The sequence below is a fragment of the Balaenoptera borealis genome (genome assembly GCF_965194805.1).
Source record: "Balaenoptera borealis genome assembly, chromosome: 5".
NCBI classification, from domain to species: Eukaryota; Metazoa; Chordata; class Mammalia; order Artiodactyla; family Balaenopteridae; genus Balaenoptera; species Balaenoptera borealis.
The window spans coordinates 40,696,236-40,715,524 of NC_138862.1; the positions used below are offsets into that span (position 1 = coordinate 40,696,236).

The 19,289-nt window shown below is 34.2% G+C and overlaps 1 protein-coding gene across 6 annotated transcripts in view; it reads left to right on the forward strand.

Moving 5' to 3' along the window:
• Window positions 1–19,289, forward strand: part of HTR1F (5-hydroxytryptamine receptor 1F) — a 279,529-nt gene that overhangs the window by 141,958 nt on the left and 118,282 nt on the right. The window contains exon 1 of one of the 6 annotated variants that reach the window (XM_082392443.1): window positions 16,801–18,431. The exons of the other annotated variants lie outside the window; for them this stretch is intronic. The gene's annotated coding sequence lies outside the window, so the exon portion shown is untranslated. Of the gene's footprint in view, window positions 1–16,800; window positions 18,432–19,289 lie in introns of those variants that run through there. 6 annotated transcript variants of the gene reach the window in all.

Genomic DNA, 19,289 nt, shown 5'->3' on the forward strand with positions numbered 1-19,289 from the left:
ACAGTTTTACTACTTCTTTTCCAGTTTGTATTCCTTTTATTTCTTTTTCTTCTCTGATTGCCGTGTCTAGAACTTCCAAAACTATGTTGAATAAGAGTGGCAAGAGTGGACATCCTTGTCTTGTTCCTGATATTAAAGGAAATGCTTTCAGTTTTTCACCATTAAGAATGATGTTTGCTGTGGGTTTGTCCTATATGGCCTTTATTATGTTGAGGTAGGTTCCCTCTATGCCCACTTTCTAGAGAGTTTTTACCATAAATAGGTGTTGAATTTTGTCAAAAGCTTTTTCTGCATCTGTTGAGATTATCATCTGGTTTTTATCCATCAGTTTGTTAATATGGTGAATCACATTGATTTGCATGTATTGAAGAATCCTTGCATTGCTGGGATAAACCCCACTTGATCATGGTGTATGATCCTTTTAATGTGCTGCTGGATTCTGTTTGCTAATATTTTGTTGAGGATTTTTGCATCTATGTTCATCAGTGATATTGGCCCGTAGTTTTCTTTTTTTGTGACATCTTTGTCTGGTTTTAGTATCAGGGTGATGGTGGCCTCGTAGAATGAGTTTGGGAGTGTTCCTCCCTATGCTATATTTTGGAAGAGTTTGAGAATGATAGTTGTTAGCTCTTCTCTATATGTTTGTTAGAATTCGCCTATGAATCCAACTGGTCCTGGGCTTTTGTTTGTTGGAAGATCTTTAATCACAGTTTCAGTTTCAGTGCTTGTGATTGGTCTGTTCATATTTTCTATTTCTTCCTGGTTCAGTCTTGGAAGGTGGTGCTTTTCTAAGAATTTGTCCATTTCTTGAAGGTTGTCCATTTTATTCCATATAGTTGCTTGTAGTAATCTCTCATGATTGTTTGTATTTCTGCAGTGTCAGTTGTTACTTCTCCTTTTTCATTTCTAATTCTGTTGATTTGAGTCTTCTCCCTTTTTTTCTTGATGAGTCTGGCTAAAGGTTTATCAATTTTGTTTATCTTCTTCAAGAACCAGCTTTTAGTTTTATTAATCTTTTCTACTGTTTCCTTTATTTCTTTTTCATTTATCTCTGATCTGATCTTTATGATTTCTTTCCTTCTGCTAACTTTGGGTTTTTTTTTTTTTCTTCTTTCTCTATTTGCTTTAGGTGTAAGGTTAGGTTGTTTATTTGAGATTTTTCTTGTTTCTTGAGGTAGGATTGTATTGCTATAAACTTCCCTCTTAGAACTGCTTTTGCTGCATCCCATAGGTTTTTAGCCATCATGTTTTCATTGTTATGTGTTTTTAGGTATTTTTTGATATCCTCTTTGATTTCCTCAATGATCTCTTGGTTATTTAGTAGCATATTGTTTAGCTTCCATGTGTTTGTATTTTTTACTGTTTTTTTCCCTGTAATTGATATCTAGTCTCATAGCATTGTAGTCAGAAAAGATAATTGATATGATTTCAGTTTTCTTAAATTTACCCAGACCCAAGATATGATCTATCCGGAGAATGTTCCATGAGCACTTGAGAAGAAAGTGTATTCTGTTTTTTTATTGGAATGACCTATAAATATCAATTAAGTCCATCTTGTTTAATGTGTCACTTAAAGCTTGTGTTTCCTTATTTATTTTCATTTTGTTTGATCTGTCCATTTGTGAAAGTGGGGTGTTAAAGTCCCCTACTATTTTGTTACTGTTGATTTCCCCTTTTATGGCTGTTAGCATTTGCCCTATATCTTGTGGTGCTCCTATACTGGGTGCATAAATATTTACAATTATTTTATCTTCTTCTTGGCTTGATCCCTTGATCATTATGTAGTGTCCTTCTTTGTCTCTTGTAATAGTCTTTATTTTAAAGTCTACTTTTTCTGATATGAGAATTGCTACTCCAGCTTTCTTTTTATTTCCATTTGCATGGAATATCTTTTTCCATCCCCTCACTTTCAGTCTGTATGTGTCACTAGGCGTGAAGTGGGTCTCTTGTAGACAGCATATATACGTTTTTGTTTTTGTATCCATTTAACCAGTCTGTGTCTTTTGGTTGGCATATTTAATCCATTTATATTTAAGGTAATTATTGATATGTATGTTCCTATTACCATTTTCTCAATTGTTTTGGGTTTGTTATTGTAGGTCTTTTGTTTCTCTTGTGTTTCCTGCCTAGAGAAGTTCCTTTAGCATTTGTTGTAAAGCTGGTTTGGTGCTGCTCATTTCTCTTAGCTTTTGCTTGTCTGTAAAAGTTTTAATTTCTCCATCAAATCTGAATGAGATCCTTGCTGGGTAGAGTAATCTTGGTCATAGGGTTTTCCCTTTCATCACATTAAATATGTCCCACCACTCCCTGCTGGCTTGCAGAGTTTCTGCTGAAAGTTCAGCTGTTAACCTTATGGAGATTCCCTTGTATGTTGTTTGTTGCTTTTTCCTTGATGCTCTTAATATTTTTCTTTGTATTTAATTTTTGATAGTTTGATTAATATGTGTCTTGGCATGTTTCTCCTTGGATTTATCCTGTATGGGACTCTCTGTGCTTCCTGGTCTTGATTGACTATTTCCTTTCCCATATTAGAGAAGTTTTCAACTATAATCTCTTCAAATATTTTCTTAGTCCCTTTCTTTTTCTCCTCTTCTTCTGGGACCCCTATAATTCGAATGTTGGTGTGTTTAATGTTGTCCCAGAGGTCTCTGAGACTGTCCTCAATTCTTTTCATTCTTTTTTCTGTATTCTGCTCTGTGGTAGTTATTTCCACTATTTTATCTTCCAGGTCACTTATCCGTTCTTCTGCTTCAGTTATTCTGCTATTGATTCCTTGTAGAGAATTTTAAATTTCATCTATTGTTTTGTTCATCCTTGTTTGTTTGCTCTTTAGTTCTTCTAGGTCCTTGTTAAACGTTTCTTGTATTTTCTCTATTCTATATCCAAGATTTTGGATCATCTTTACTATCATTACTCTGAATTCTTTTTCAGGTAGACTTCCTATTTCCTTTTCCTTCTTTTGGTCTGTTGGGTTTTTACCTTGCTCCTTCATCTACTGTGTGTTTCTCTGTCTTCTCATTTTGCTTAACTTACTGTGTTTGGGGTCTCCTTTACACAGGCTGCAGGTTTGTAGTTCCTGTTGTATTTGGTGTCTACCCCCAGTGGTTAAGGTTGGTTCCGTGGGTTGTGTAGGCTTCCTGGTGGTGGGGGCTAGTGCCTGTGTTCTGGTGGATGAGGCTGGATCTTGTCTCTCTGGTGGGCAGGACTGCATCCTGTGGTGTGTTTTGGTGTGTCTGTGAACTTATTATGATTTTAAGCAGCCTCTCTGCTAATGGGTGGGGTTGTGTTCTTGCCTTGCTAGCTGTTTGGTATGGGGTGTCCAGCACTGTAGCTTAGTGGTCATTGAGTGGTCTTAGCGTTAAGGTGGAGATCTCTGGGAGAGCTCTCGCCAATTGATATTACGTGAGGCCAGGAGGTCTCTGGTGGTCCACTGTCCTGAATTCGGCTCTCCCACCTCAGAGGCTCAGACCTGACACCCAGCTGGAACACCAAGCCCCTGTCAGGCACACGGCTCTGTGTTACAGCAATGAAACTGATGAAGATCAATGTGATATCAGGTTTTAAGTATTGCTGAAAGTCTAATGTTAACTTGAAGCCACCATGTAATGCATAAATGGCTGGGATCCTCTTCCCACTTTCTAGGAGCTTAGAGTCTGATTAGCCTTCCTCTCCCTTTTCAGTCCAGTCTATCTTCCCAGCACTGCCATGTCACCTTTCCAAATCTACTTTTCTAATATTTTTTTGAAGAATTTTGCAACTGTATTCACCACAGGTATTGGCTGTAGTTTTATTTTCTTGTGGTATCTTTATCAGGCTTTGATATTAGGGTGTTGCTGGCCTCATACAATGAGTTTAGAAGTGTCCCCTCTTCTATTTTTTGGAAGAGTTTAAGGAAGATTGGTCTTAATTCTTTAAGTGTTTTGTCGAGTTCACCTGTGAAGGCATCTGGTCCTGAGCTTTTTCTTTGATGGGAGATTATTTTTTCTGATGCAGTCCCCTTATTTGATATTAACCTGTTCATGCTTTCTATTTCTCCTTGATTCAGTCTTGGTCAGTTGTTATGTTTCTAGGAATTTATTTCGTCTACAATTCCAATTTTTGTTGTATAATTATTAATAATAGTCTCAAGATTTCTAAAAATTTCTGTGGCTTCACTGTAATGGTTCCCCTTTCATTTCTGATTTTATCTATTTGAGTCACTCCCTTTTTTTCTTGGTTAATCTATCTAAGGGTTTGTCAATTTTGTTAATCTTTTCAAAAAACCAACTTTTAGTTTTATTGATATTTTTTCTTTTTCAAAATTCTCCATGTCATTTATTTCTACTCTAATCTTTATTATTTCTTTCCTTCTGCTAACTTTGGGCTTAGTTTGTTCTTTTTTTTAGTTCCTTGAGGTGTAAAGTTATCGGGCTGGCCAAAAAGTGCCTTCAGTTTTTAAGTAAAAATAAAAGACACATGTTTTCATTTTCACCAAGAACTTTATTGAACAATGTATTCACCTTTTTGTTCCACTACCTCCCGCCATTTTTCAGGCAACTTCATAATTCCATCTTCCCAAAACTTTTTATCATTTTGAGCAAAGAACTGTTCCAGTTGCCTTTCACAGTCTTCCAGGGAATTGAAATTTTTTCCATTAAGAGAATTTTGTAAAGACTGAAATAAATGGAAATCCAAAGGTGCAATGTCTGCTGAATACAGCAGTTGAATTAGAACTTCCCAGCCAAGCTGTAACAGTTTTTGTCTGGTCATCAAAGAAACATGCGGTCTTGTGGTATCCTGATGGAAGATTGTGCGTTTTCTGTTGACTAACTCCGGAAGCTTTTCGTCGAGTGCCACTTTTTTTTTTTTTCAGTTGGTCTAATTGCGAGCAATACTTGTTGAAATTAATTGTTTGGTTTTCCGGAAGGAACTCATAATAGAGGACTCCCTTCCAATCCCACCATATACACAACATCACCTTCTTTGGATGAAGACCAGGCTTTGGTGTTGTTGGTGGTGGTTCATTTCACTTGCCCCGTGATCTCCTCTGTTCCACATGGAAGTACAGTATCCACTTTTCATTGTCCGTCAGAATTTGTTTTAAAAATGGAACATTTTCTTTATGTTTAAGTAGAGAGTCACGTGTGGAAATATGGTCACGAAAGTTTTTTTCGCTTAACTCATGTGGAACGCAAACATCAAAGCTATTAACATAACCAAGCTGGTGCAAATGATTTTCAACACTTGATTTAGGTATTTTGAGTATGTTGGCTATCTCCCACATGGTATAATGTTGATGGTTCTCATTTGTTGTTTCGATTTGATTACTATCGACTTCAACTGGTCTACCCTACCGTGGAGCATCATCCAGAGAGAAATCTCCAGCACGAAATTTCGCAAACCACTTTTGACACATTCAATCAGTCACAGCACCTTCTCCATACACTGCATAAATCTTTTTTTGCATTTCAGTTGCATTTTTACCTTTCTTGAATAAAGCATAATATGCTGAAAATGTTGCTTTTTTTCTTCCATCTTCAATATTAAAATGGCTACACAAAAATTCACCAATTTTGATAAGTCTTTTTAAATGCACGCTGATATGACAGCTGTCACATACAATCTAACAAAATTGTTTCAAATGAAGTTAAAGACAACTAAGTGCTACTAGAGCCATCTTATGGAAAAAACCAAACAAACCTTTTGGCCCACCCAATATATAAGATAGTAAAAGAGTATTAGCTAGTATGAAGCAAAATGTTTTACTATTTTATAAATTCTCCCAAATGATTCAATATTAGTTAATATTTCAACAGAAATTTATGCTTACTATTGACAAACTATAGATTTTAGTAAAATGAGGAAAAAATTAAATATTTAATATGAACAGTTTAACTCAAACTTATTAACCCTGTTTTCAAGGATATTGCACTGATATATAATTTTAATTTTTGTCTCTAATATTTTGCTTTTTTACATTTTTATGTATGTGTTTGAGTTTCTTTTTGAGCAGTAGAAATACTTTAACCCAAACTTTGAAAAATAGTAATAATGAGCAAGTCTAAATCCTAAAATATTATAGACAAAAGCAAAAGAAATACACATGAGTAAAGATCTCAGTAACACTAGTTTCCTAGAATTAAAAACCATTTTAGTATGATTTATGCTCATATGCAGAGAATGGGATGTGTTGCATACTGCCATCCCCAATATGTTGAGAAATATGCAATGCAATGGCCACATACCATCAAAGATGCAATTAGATATTTGAAAATGTACTAATATGTTGTTTTAGAGTCACTACTTAATAGCACTTCATAAAATGATCATATTTTTACATTCTTTAAATTCAAAAGGTAAATTTTAAGTAATAAATTTGAGAGTTAATAGTGGTACACTTGGTTAAAATCAGTCTCATAAATTTGTTTTTCATATTACTAGTTTTCTATCTCAAAAGGAAATGAAAGGAATGAGCCTAAAATTAAGTGACTAAGATTTTCAGATTTAACCCCAGTAGTAATATTTATTACCCTAATTATGTTTTTAAAGTTTTGCATGACTATTTGAATATTAACAGGTAAATCAAATTTAAATTTTGTCAGATGATACTAAATATGACTAAATAATAAGTCAGTGTAAGCATCCTTGAACGTGTCAAATAAACCAATTATTTTTCAGTTGAAGGTAATGTCCATTGATTTCCTAACTAAATGATTTAGACAAGTAATAATAGAATTGCTAATGGATAAACCAATCCTTTGGTAGTATTTACATTTTATACCAATAGTGCTTTATTCAACATTTTATTCCTGCCTAAAGATACTAAGTAATGAATGATACACGCTTTTGGTGCACAGATATTGTTTAAATTAAATTCTGTGAAAAATGTTATTTGGATTGTTAGATCCACAAGTTTTCTGCATTATGTTATTTTCTTGAAAGCCATCATAAAGAATTACAGGAACTCATAATGAGTTACATTTATATAATATTTATATTTCTCAAAGTACTTTCAAGTATATTATCTCTTTTGATCCTTTTATCAACTCCATGAAAGAGGAAAGACCAATGTTATGGGTTCCTTTTTTTCATGAGAAATTGACCCCAGGCTACATAGCCAGCAATCTTATGATGTTCTACCCTTAATCCCACAAAGTATGGAATTCCATTAGCTTATTCTATATTAAAATGTTAGTAACTTGATGTCCCACACCTGCTAGAAATAATCTTCCCATAAGCCTCAAATCCCAAAGTATTCATGATTGCCTTTCAGTTATTGATAACACTAGTCTTGCTTCCCTGTGTAGAGTAAATAATGTCATAAGGAGCAGGTCAGTGAAACCACTGTCCCAAGTGTTGGAATTAAATTTACTTCCAGTTCTCTAATTGATTCTCTAATTAAATGTCTGGTAGATATTGATAAATGTTAATTACAAAAATAACTTGCCAAATATCTTCATTTGGTATGCATCTGATAACGCAGCTATTATAGTTTATCTACACACATACACACACAAGCCTTTTTATTTTCTTTGATTTCTAAACCTGATGTTTCACTTTAAAAAGTGGCTGTTGGTGGGGAAGAGGAAGGAAGGAGGGACTATGGCTGTATCAATACCTCAGAGCCAGGAAACATTTTGGAAGAATAGAAGAGAAATAATTTGTTTCACTCTCTTTTTTTGAAGGAGGGGCTAAGAATAGAGCGTGAGATTAAAATGATTGTGAGCCTTTCACTAACTTCTCACAAGAGCAGGAACATAAAGAGGCAGAGTGGTGATCAAAACCAATAATTCAATGTCTCACAATTCTCAGATTTAAGTGATGAAGAAAAAAGTTGAGCATTAGGGAGAAAATGGGAAAATAATGTGGTAAATCAAGGAACTAAAGCAGTAGTGACATGGTGGGGGGGCGGGGATGAAAATCAGTATGAGTACTGTTTCCAGGAAAGGCCACCACCATTGATTAATTGGTTTGCTAATGGCCAGGAGTGTTTAAAGATGAAAGGAAGCACAGGCCCAAGAACCTGCTGGAAGAAGACAGGGTAGAACCTTAGAAATGTTGCTAAGGGAACATTTGAGGGAGTGAACATGAATTAAGGATAAAGTGAATTAAGATAAATGTTTCTGGAAAATGAAAAATAGACATAAAATATCATATCAGGAAGAAAACCTGCAGAATTTTAGATTTAACAGATAATCTTCATCATTTTCATCATTTGACAAATCCAGTTTTTCTTTTTTATTATTTGGAGAAATGAAAATTATCCCTGATGGAATGACAAATTGGTCTTAGTTCTTATCTTACAATGTTTCTGAGGCTATTTGAAGTATAGTCAAAGTAAAGTATTATTTTAATCACAGCCACCGCTTGTGTCGCTCAGGCTGCTTACTGCCTAGTGTGAGGGCACTGTTCATAGCTACCCATGCAGCGCACAACCTGCGCAACCAACATACGTGCCTCTGATTCTAAGTGTAAAAAAGAAAACAAACTACATTAATAAATGATCTTGGAAGAGTGGTGGATTAGGAGGTATAATGTCCTTGTTCAGGTCATATATCTGCTAGCTCCTAGCTGGATGGCATTATTCAAATTAATCAACCTCTTTGAATCCCAGTGTGCTTATTAGCAAAATGGTGATAATAATATTTACCTTCCAAACCTTACACAGTTATCTGAGTTAAAGAATGTTTCATAAAGTTTCAATTTTTCTAGAAAAATTATTTAAAAGATTAATGCAACCATAAAATAATTGTGTTTCCAAGTATTTGGACTTTAATATTTTTGAAGAGACAGCATGGCATACTATATCATGTAAGCTACACTACCTCAACTTGAAGTATCTGTTTAATAATTGAACTATTTGTTTTTGTTAAATGGATAGTCATAATGTTACCATCTGTGAAAAATATTTTTGTTTATGCTAATTTGTAATTCTAGATTTAGCAATCTCAGTGGTCCCCATTCTCCATAATATATCTTTTAAAAGATTTTTGTTTTCCCAGTGCATTGATTCTCAGTTATGATAGAGAATATCAACAGTTTATAATCTGTAGTGGGTTGCCAGTTTGAGTTAGAAGTGACATAGAGAGCAGAGGTATTGTGATTCAAGACCCTCTGGTCTATTCACAGTGTCCCTTGCAGCTCATCCTCTTTTTCAGGACTTAATGCTCTAGGAGTCTCTCTTCAGCTCTTTTTGCTTTACTATCCATTCTCAGGTTGTCTCAACTATTCCTATGGCTTTAAAAAATTTACATACAGTTTTCCAGATTTATAGTCCCAGGGCTGAATTCCCCATGACCTAGACTTAGATCTCAAATAGCTCTGCCACATCTTCCTTTGAATGTCTAATCTACATCCATCCATCTGTCTATCTATCATCTTCATATGTTCCATCTAAGCTTGTTCCTCCCTAGGTCTTCCCTATTTTTCTTATAGTACCATAAACCCCTGGTTGCTTAAGGCCAAAACTGTGTCATTCTTGACCCCTTTTTTTCCCTCTCACCCCCATCCGATCCATCAGCCAGTCCTATTGGTTCTACTCTAACGTATATCCCTTATCGTGCCCTGTAAAATGCGACATGATTGGATTCCTGGCCACTATTTCAAGCTCATTTATGTAAAACAGGCCTTTTCATTTATCACTCTTCATAGCACAAACGCCTCCTGGAAATTATATTTATCTGTTGATCTATTTATTGTCTCTCTCCCTTATTAGAGAAGGACTTTTTTTCAGTTTTAATCCCAGTTCCGTACCTAGAATGCTACCTGGCACATTGTAGACACTCAATAGTACTTGTGAACGATTAAATCATAGCCATAGTATAAATCCATCAGTAGAAACAGGCTTGGAATTATGGGAATCAGATTGACAGCTGCACATGACCATCAGTGTGTTAGGTGTGCTTTCATAAACACATTCTTCACTTATGAAACACATTCTTGCCTTTCTTTTGAATACAGAGAGCCAAAAATGTCATATTGATTCAAAGAAATAAATTGTACCTATTTTCAACTCAATATAATTCTATAAGAATGAAAGTTCTCAAAACAAGGCAAGGAAAAGTTTTTTGTTTTTATTTGAACTATCCACCTCTCCAACCATCCTTCCCTATCTCCTGAATTTTTATATTTAGGAACATATTTTGTCTTTCCTCCCATAGTCAAAAATAATGTTCAGACTTGAAGGTAGTGATCATAAGAAATATTATTATGCCAAATCATTCCAAATTATGCAATAGCCAAAGCAGATAAAAATATGTCATGGTAACAAATCTGTTTCCCTACTCTTCATAATGTTTTATTTGCCCTAACAACTTTTCAGACTATAGCATAATAAATGAACAATGAACTTTCCAGTGTGATTTGCATATCTCTCACCATAAAAGGAGTGTCTGTTTCAAATCTTAAACTTGTATTTGCTATATTTAAGTGATCTCAAATAATAATCTTCAGAGTTGTCCTGACCTGACTGATAATGAATTTTATAGTCCACCATAGTGTTCATTTGCCTGGGTCTGCAATAAGTTAATTACCAGGAAATATAAGAAATGTGCTGTTGCAAAATCCCTTATTTCTCTCTTCTGAATTTATTTGAATAATTACTAAAGTATGTCTCTTGTTTTCAGGCCAAATTTGATCTCCTAATCATAGAGCTTGTACCTCCTCCCGTATTTTATATGTTGGTTGATTGGACGTTCTTTCATCCAGACACCCAAGCCAGAAGAGTCATTCCTTAATGCTCAGCTCCCCTTCACTTCATATATCAAATGGGTCACCATAGCCTCTCAGTTCTGCTTATAAAATATCTCTGACATCTATTCCCTTTTCTCTAGTACTGTGACCTCTTTGAAAGATTAACCCATTCGAGCCTCACGGAGTTGTATTGACCTAGCTTCTGACTGCACCACCCCTTCCTCATAAAACCAGAGAGGGGTCAGCTCAGAATCATGTCCTGAAAGGCACTAGGATTTGGTAATGGTTGGTCATCCTGTTGCTATACACTCAATTGCAGAAATGCTACTTGAGGTATGAGATTCTACAAAAAGAGTATAAATTGTGATACCAGACAGGCAGGGTTTCAGATTCTGTCTCTTCTTCCACCACTGCTATTATCTTGGGCAAATTCACCTCTTTGGAACTTAGTTTAACCATATTTAACTTTGAGTTAATAAATAATTCATACTTTATAGGGTTGTTGTGAAAATGAAATAAGATTATGTATGCTAAAAGATATTTCCTGGCATGTGCTGGAATGTCACCATATGTTAGTTCTTATCTTGCATTCTCCTACCACTTCTAGGCATCATCATATGCTACCCACAACACACCTGCAGAAACCCTGCATGCCTTCTCGGCCCTCTTGTACTGATATCTTTTGGGTAGCAAGGATTTCTTTATTTCCCTCAGCCAGAATAAGGGAACCTGAATGAGACTGTTCTGTATCAGGGAACCTGTTTTTATACTTCTGCAAATCCTCATTCTAGAATAGCTGGAAACTATTTCCCTTCCTATTATTTTCTTATTTTAATATGTATCAATGACTGTCCCTAGGTTACACGCAAAATTATAGATTTCTTAGCCTTGTGTACTCTATCCTTGTATATTTTTACAAACTCCGCTCTGACACTTATACTTTTTAGCTGCTTAGTCAACCTTTGCCTCATCTCAGGAAGTCAGTTTTTCCTGGCTTAGTGTTCCCATTGCACTTTGATATGTCTTTCTAAGCATATATCCTGTCATATTGGTACTATTTGTATACTATTTCTCTTACCCACTATCATATACATTCCTTGAACGGATGAACTTGTACTCTCTGACATAACATGAGCTGAGAGTGTCATTTAAGTTTGATTAGTTAAGCATTAAAAAATGTTAGTCTCATGCCTAGGGAAAGATAGTACCACAGCTCCTAGAATGTGCTTGAAGGTCCATAGCTAATTAATAGATAATAGAAGGTGTTTCTATCATTATTTCTATTGCCCTTACCTATTTAAAGAATTTTCTTTTCCTAGATTTTCTTTGTCAAACCATGCTACATTTTGTATTCTATATCATAAACAAATATGATTTTTGCACAAACACTATTTTCATATAACTCTGAACACCAAGATTTTAAAACCTAAACTAGTACTCCAATATGTGTGCTTCTCATTTGCATGAAAATAACATTCTGCAATTGAGATTTGAAAGCTGAGAAATTTCAAAGCCCTGTTTTAAAAAAACTTAGAAAAATTAATCATATTTCAGTCAGTTTATTAAATAACTAAATTGGAAAGCAATGAAGCATAATTTCAACAACCTTCAAAACAAACACTCACCTTTTACTCCCAAAGTTCTTTCATATTGCACTTCGGTGCCAAAAAATACATCCCTACCATGATAGCCCTGAGAGAAACACCTTATTTGGAAAAGAATGAGGAGGAGATGTAGGAATATCTGGCATCCAGTTTTTGTACCATATTTAACTTCAGGACAGCCATGCCAAAAGGGACCACACATTCCCAGGATCTATATCCCTCTCTCCTAAGGTAACTTAATGAACTTCTGCAGTTTCCTGCACAGACTCTTCATCACTGAGGTGTAAATGTCAGAGAGAGGAGAGCATTTAACATCTAGCCATTAAGCCTACTCTGCCGTAGATCTAGACCAGAAGTTACGAAGATTTCTATAATGCCACCTGGGAATGGGAATGGGAAGGTAACTGTACTGTCTCTTCCCATATTTGTGATGTTTCATAGTATTATATTATTTTCAGATCCTTCTGTAAATTCTGTCTCATCTCTTAAGAAATCCAGTAGGTTGTCATATGTCTCTGCATTCTTCAGTTTGTACATGAGAATTTTAAAAACCTACTTTGTAAAATAACTGACAAAGTGGGGAACTTGTACTCTCTGACATAACATGAGCTGAGAGTGTCATTTAAGTTCGATTAGTTAAGCATTAAAAAATATTAGTCTCATGTCTAGGGAAAGATAAGAATATTTTTAGGCCTTTTCGTTACTTTAAAAGGAATTTTATAACAAATTCAGTTTAAGTATAAATACAACTCAATTATCTGTAACAATGGTAATGGAAAGTTGAAATCTACAGATAATCCAAATTTTTATTTTAAAAGAGCATAGTAAACCTTTGTTCCCAGTGAGCTTCTTAATATTGCTCAGAACTGAGAATTAATTTGTGTAGATTCTATCTTTTTTTATTTCACACCTCCCCCATGGAGGAGGGGCCGATCAGCAGTAAATTAGACACTAAGTAGAGAGCAAGGGAAATAGAGTGAAATCAAAGACCAAAGGACTTGAATCAACCACAAAATTCATATCTAATGCTTGAAAATTTAAAATTAAATAAATCTTCATTTTGGCTTTATAACAGACATAGACTTTCTGAGAACTAAATACAAAACATTTTGAGTGTGTAGATTTTCATTTGAAAATATAGATTAATACTTTGATTCAACTTTCTGGATCAAACAGTGAAAATAATTACTTCATATTTTATCAAATCCATTTCTTCCCAAGCAACAAAAACAAACAAACAAGCAAACAAACTCTCAGTTTCCATTCTGGATTTTTCAAGTGCTGCTCATCAACGGAAAACCGTTTGCAGATGTGGTCCCATTTCAAAGGTGGACAAATAATGGTTTTTATTTGTTGTCAAAATCAGCATGCAAAAAATAAATAAATAAAAAGTCAGTAAGATCTGTCCTGCTGCTGTCTTTCATTCTGCCTCTCCATTTGAAAAGGTTCACCATGCAACCTGCCAGTACAGTAGAGCATACACAGCAGCAGCAACAAGTGGGTTCCTTTACAGCCTCATCAACACTTCCTTCTTCCTTCAGTTTTGTCTCCAAACGCTGATATTTTGGTTGGGTGACTTCATGAAAATTATTCACTATTTCTAAAAGGATTCATTTTTCACGCATTATTTTTTGAGGCTAAGTAACATTCTATATTTGTATATAACATGAAGAATCTGAAATGCAGCATTGAAATTGTCAAGTGAAGCATATGATATGTTGGATGTGCCAAAAGAAATTGTCACCTTTCTTAATAAGCTTAAAATCTAAATCCTCCAAAGTTGGCCCAGGGCAAAATCCTCCATTCCTGAGAAGGAGGACGTGCCCTTACAATTGTACCCCTTACCATTATTCTCTTGGGACTTCCTGTTTCCTTAGGGATCTCCTGATTACATCCCCACTTCCACACTGGCTTGAGTGGGACAGAGAAGTGCTGCATCTAGGTTTGCACACTTGCCTTCTATTAACTAAGTGTGTAATTACCACTGTTTGTTGCTCCACATAAATGAGCCACTCACGCAAGGCACACTGTTTTTCTTATGGAGGTAATATACAGGTCCTCCTTTGGAGAAATAATCATTTATTTAAATTGTTTGTAAAAATAATGCTGGAGACCTCATTGTTTAATCAAAAGTGTATACAATTTATAAATACTTAGGAGATTACTTATATCCTCAGTTAAAACCAATAATTAGTTTTGGCAATAGAAGTGTAAATATGATCTCAATGAAATGACTAACCACTATTCCTTGTTTGAAATTTTTAACCCCGAAATAGTCTTTAGTCTGACATATACAATTGTATTCCCCTAATTTAAGCAAACTTGACCTTTAGTCTTATTTACAAAATAGAGTCCCATTATTAAATTTGCAAACGAATTTTTCATTTTGAAAATAGTTAGGCAGAGCATAAAAACCCGTTTTCTCGCTGGGCATTCAAATTTTTAATGTAGACATAAGTCTTCCATAGTATATTTTTTACTCTAGAATACAATCCTAGAGGGTTTGTGAGCCCTTTGAAGTTATATGTAAAAATGTACATCTTTGTATATATCATTTTGGGGGAAAAGGTAAAACAGTTTTCCTCAGAACCACAGCATAAAGTAAAATCCATTCATTGTGTGTAAGTTCATCTATATGTATGGGTTTTTAGATAATGAAAAATACCCATGGGTATTGACTCAATGAAGTGCAGTATGAAGAATATCAATGAGTCCATCAGCATATGCACATAAGTGTATTTTTAGAACAGGAATACTGTTGGTCATAACATAAATGATATGTATTACAATGATACAATTTTATTACTCACTAGCTCATTTTATGCTCTGGTTTATCATCATAAAAATATTAATTTCTCATGATTTCTCTTCTTCACTTTATAGAAAATATTCTTTTATTGATAGAATAAATAAATGTCTTGAAATTAGTGTCAGCAAAATAGATTTAAGAATATCTGTTTAATGTGTATTTAGTGACATCTCACCGAATCTTGGTTACCTAAAAATACAGAAAAATATTTTGGATGTTTAAAAAAATGAATGTACAGAAGTAGAAGAGCTGCAACTGGATGGGCTTGCTCCAGATAATTTGTGTAAAGAAGTTCCTGGGTGACGGTTGGTATCACTTAACAAAAATGCTTTGCTGTGGTTTCCTTTTTGAATCAATGCTAATGGCATATATATTGACATTTGAAATAGAAGTGAGTTTTAAATAAATATAACATATAAATAACTATTAGATACAGTTCCATGAAAGAAAGGACTGTATCCTATTCAGTGCAGTATTCTCAGAGTCTGACATTCAATCAGTAGTGGTTGAATGAGAAAATGATCAATTAATTAATCAATATTTGCTATAAATCCATAGATATCCTTCTGGTTCCTGCTAGTAGTAAGAGCAGTGTGTGATCTCAGTATAGTCTAAAAAACTCTTTAGATGTTCTTATATATATGAAAAGAATTTACTAATATGATGGACAAGCATTATGATACAGAAAAGTGATAACATAATTGGGTGAACAAAACATTTTGACCTACAAAATATATAATGGTGATAAAAATATTAGTAACTAATTTTCATAGAGTCCTTGTACATTAAATGTATTAAGAAAAATTATTTAAGATATGTTAACAAGGCAAGGGTGAGTGCTTTTAATATCTAACCTGCCCATTCCAAATTATTTAATAATCTAGAGAATGTGCTTTGTTAAATTCACTATTTGCTATTGATGAATAGTCCAGACTTCGTGAAGTTACCTGTTAACTTGTAGATTTCTTTTCTAACACAGATCGAAATAATTTCTATCCAGGAGAAAAATAAATCCAACTGTTATGGATTGGTATCCCACAGGACATTAATCAGTTTTGTATCTTACCTAGAAATCTTATACTAATAATGTTTCAAAATGCCTATAGATACCCAGATCCTCAAAATCCTGTGAATTAGCCTTGCCATCTGATTAGTTTATTCATTAACTAACGAGCTGAATAAAACCTTTGATACATGTTTATTTTATATTTGTGTAAGAGTCATATTGTTAACTTTTTGAAAATTATACTTAAACAATGTATTATTGTTATCTTCACAACCACATAAAGAAGGTACTAAAACCATCCCCATGCACTGTTATTATTACTAATAGTACAGTGGGTACTATTGTCATCCCTATAAAGAAACTGAGAATTGGGGAGGTTAAGTGACTTGTCCAAGGTCACACAGGTAGTAAGATTACAGGCTCTGTAATATCACAAGCCTGTGCTCTTAACCACTACACAGTGACAGCTGCCTGGAGGCTAGAAGAAAACTCACATTGAATAAACTGAAGCTAAATGCCATGTCTTGCATGAGTCTTAAAAGCATTTTGAAAGGCAAAGTGAATTTATAAAAGTACTTCCTTCATGAAGTGAATGTGAGCATAGAAACAATATATATATTATGTATATGTATAATATGTATGATATATACATATGCACATGCATACATAGATATATATCTTCATATATATGAAGAAGCCATTACAACACTCTTGTAAGAAATGTCATCATAGTGCATTTTTTGCAACTGAATTCATAATAAAGGCAAAAGCCTTTGACCCATTCAGAGAATCAAGCTACATCTTTGTCAGCCCCAGGGTTTCACATTTGACATTACCAAGAATTACTATTGCAGCAAAATAATGACGTTTGAAAGTTATATTTGAGATAATTGACACTTTTGTCAAGAGTCCCAGGAATGAAAAGCCTTCTGGATAGCGGATGAATATAGAAAATATTTGCAAGCTTTTGTTTTCTTTGTTTCTTGTTTTGTTTGTTTCAGTCTTCAAACTGGTAAACTTCCAACTGGTGTACCAGGGTTTGTGTCTTAAAATTACCATTTCCTTACCTGAAGGTTTTTATTTAGTATGTGAGGGCCTGATCAACAACGCCTTTTCTTCAGCTGTCAAGGAAGGGCCACGTATGAGAGATTTTGCATCTTGTTTAGACTTTTTAAGCTGCAAAGGGTAGCAGTCAGTTGGTCTTTGTCTGCAGTGTTCTTTATTCTGGCCCTAAACTGCTTGGAAAATTGCCACTATTTCCATTGGCAGGCTTTGCTTCCTTTGAGAGTTGTTTTTAAATAAAGGCATATAGAGCAAATAGGCTTTTGCCTCTCTTAAGTGTCTAGAATGTTCCCAAACTAGAACTAGGGAAAAATTAAAAATAAAAGCCTTAACTGTTTTCCTCTTAAAGTCATTTCCCTAGTGTTGTCCCTAAGCCTGCTATATGAAAATAACCTCATCTACCTGTTTTTTAAAAAATGCATATATCTTGGCCTCATTCCTCATCTACTGGATCAGAATCTCTGATCTGGGATCAGGGAAACAGTATTTCAACAAGCAACTCTGATGACCCCTGCACCTTATAAAGCACTGTCTTTAAAGTCTTCTTTTTATTTTTATACAACTTGGACTTTTACACAAATTCTTAACTTTTTACTCTGAAAAAAGCATCTATTTGCATTTTAACAAGTAACTTAGGAATCAGAGCTTACTTGTTAAATTCTGAGTCATTTTAAAGGAAAGTTAATTTGTTCTATTTTGAAAAACATATAGACTGGCTACTCAGGAGAATATTTTATGTATAGCAAGAAACTACTTAGTAGAATGAGTATCCTAACTGTTATAAATTATCTGATAGTCATGTTCCCAATTCGATGGTTGTATTTCTGGGACAGAGATGATATATTTGAATATAAAACCCAAATTAGGATTCCTCTAATCCATAAAGTACATGTGATATGTGATTGCATTTCTAAATTAGAATTGTAAGATGTTGTGTGTGTGTGTGTGTGTGTGTGTGTGTGTGTGTGTGTATGGATGGATGTATACATACACATAAGATATGCAAAATACATATGAATGTATGTGTATATATATATATATATATATATACACACACACATATACACAAATTCTAATATATACATGAATATATTCACACATATCAAAAATTAAAACAACTTGGGACTTAAAATCAGATATTTTTTTAGGAAAGACATTTCCCTTTTTTCCAAAGCTGAGATATTTCTGATTAGTCTGTTGTCATTTGTTCGTTCAGGCCTGGGAAAATCAACATGAGGTGGTGCTTATGAACTTCAAGGTCTAAATCATACAGATCCAGGTTTGTATTCCATCTCCACTACTTAATAGCTGTGATGCTCTCAGCAAGTTAATTACTTTTTCTAAGTCTGTTTTCTTATCTATGAAATAATGGTACTGATAGTGTCTACTAGATAGGGATACCAGGACTAACATTGTGCCTTGTTCCTAGCAAGCAGTGGAGATGCATTAAGCATATTTAACTATATGTAGAATTTTATTATTTCAGTGACTTATGGGCAAATGACTTTTAATGAACATCTTTCCAAATGTACAATATTCTTAACATTCTGTGAAGACCGAAAGCAAGTCTTTAATACACACTATTTTTTTCTATTTTAGATTGTAAGTGGAAATTTTTAATGTTGGTAAATCACAGACTTTATTACAATAATAGAAAAAATTAAATAATTTCTTCCAATGGCTTATAGAGTTGTTGGAAATTTAAATAACATATCAAGCTGCTTTACAAGAGTGCCCTTAAGAGGCTCAAGCAGTTTTCTGTAGTATTAGTAAAACCATTTTATAACCAACTTGAGAATGTGTGTGTGTGTGCACTTGCACAGACATGCGTTTTGGCAGGGAGAGTTATGTTTCATTAGCTAAAATGTCTTTGATTTTCAAAATTCATTTAAAAAATCCCATACCAGAATGAATAGTGTTATGCCAATGTTATCTTAGAGTCGTTACTTTTTTTATTTGTAGAGAATCTATGGTTAATAAATGGTAAATTTCTGGAGAAAATTAATAGACAATAATAGTTGTTAACATTTGTAGAGTTCTTTAGCCTTTACAAAGTAATTTTTATTTTCTTTTTATTTTAATTTCCTTCCTTCCTTCCTTTCTTTCTCTCTCTCTCTCTTTCTTCCTTGGGCCTTCA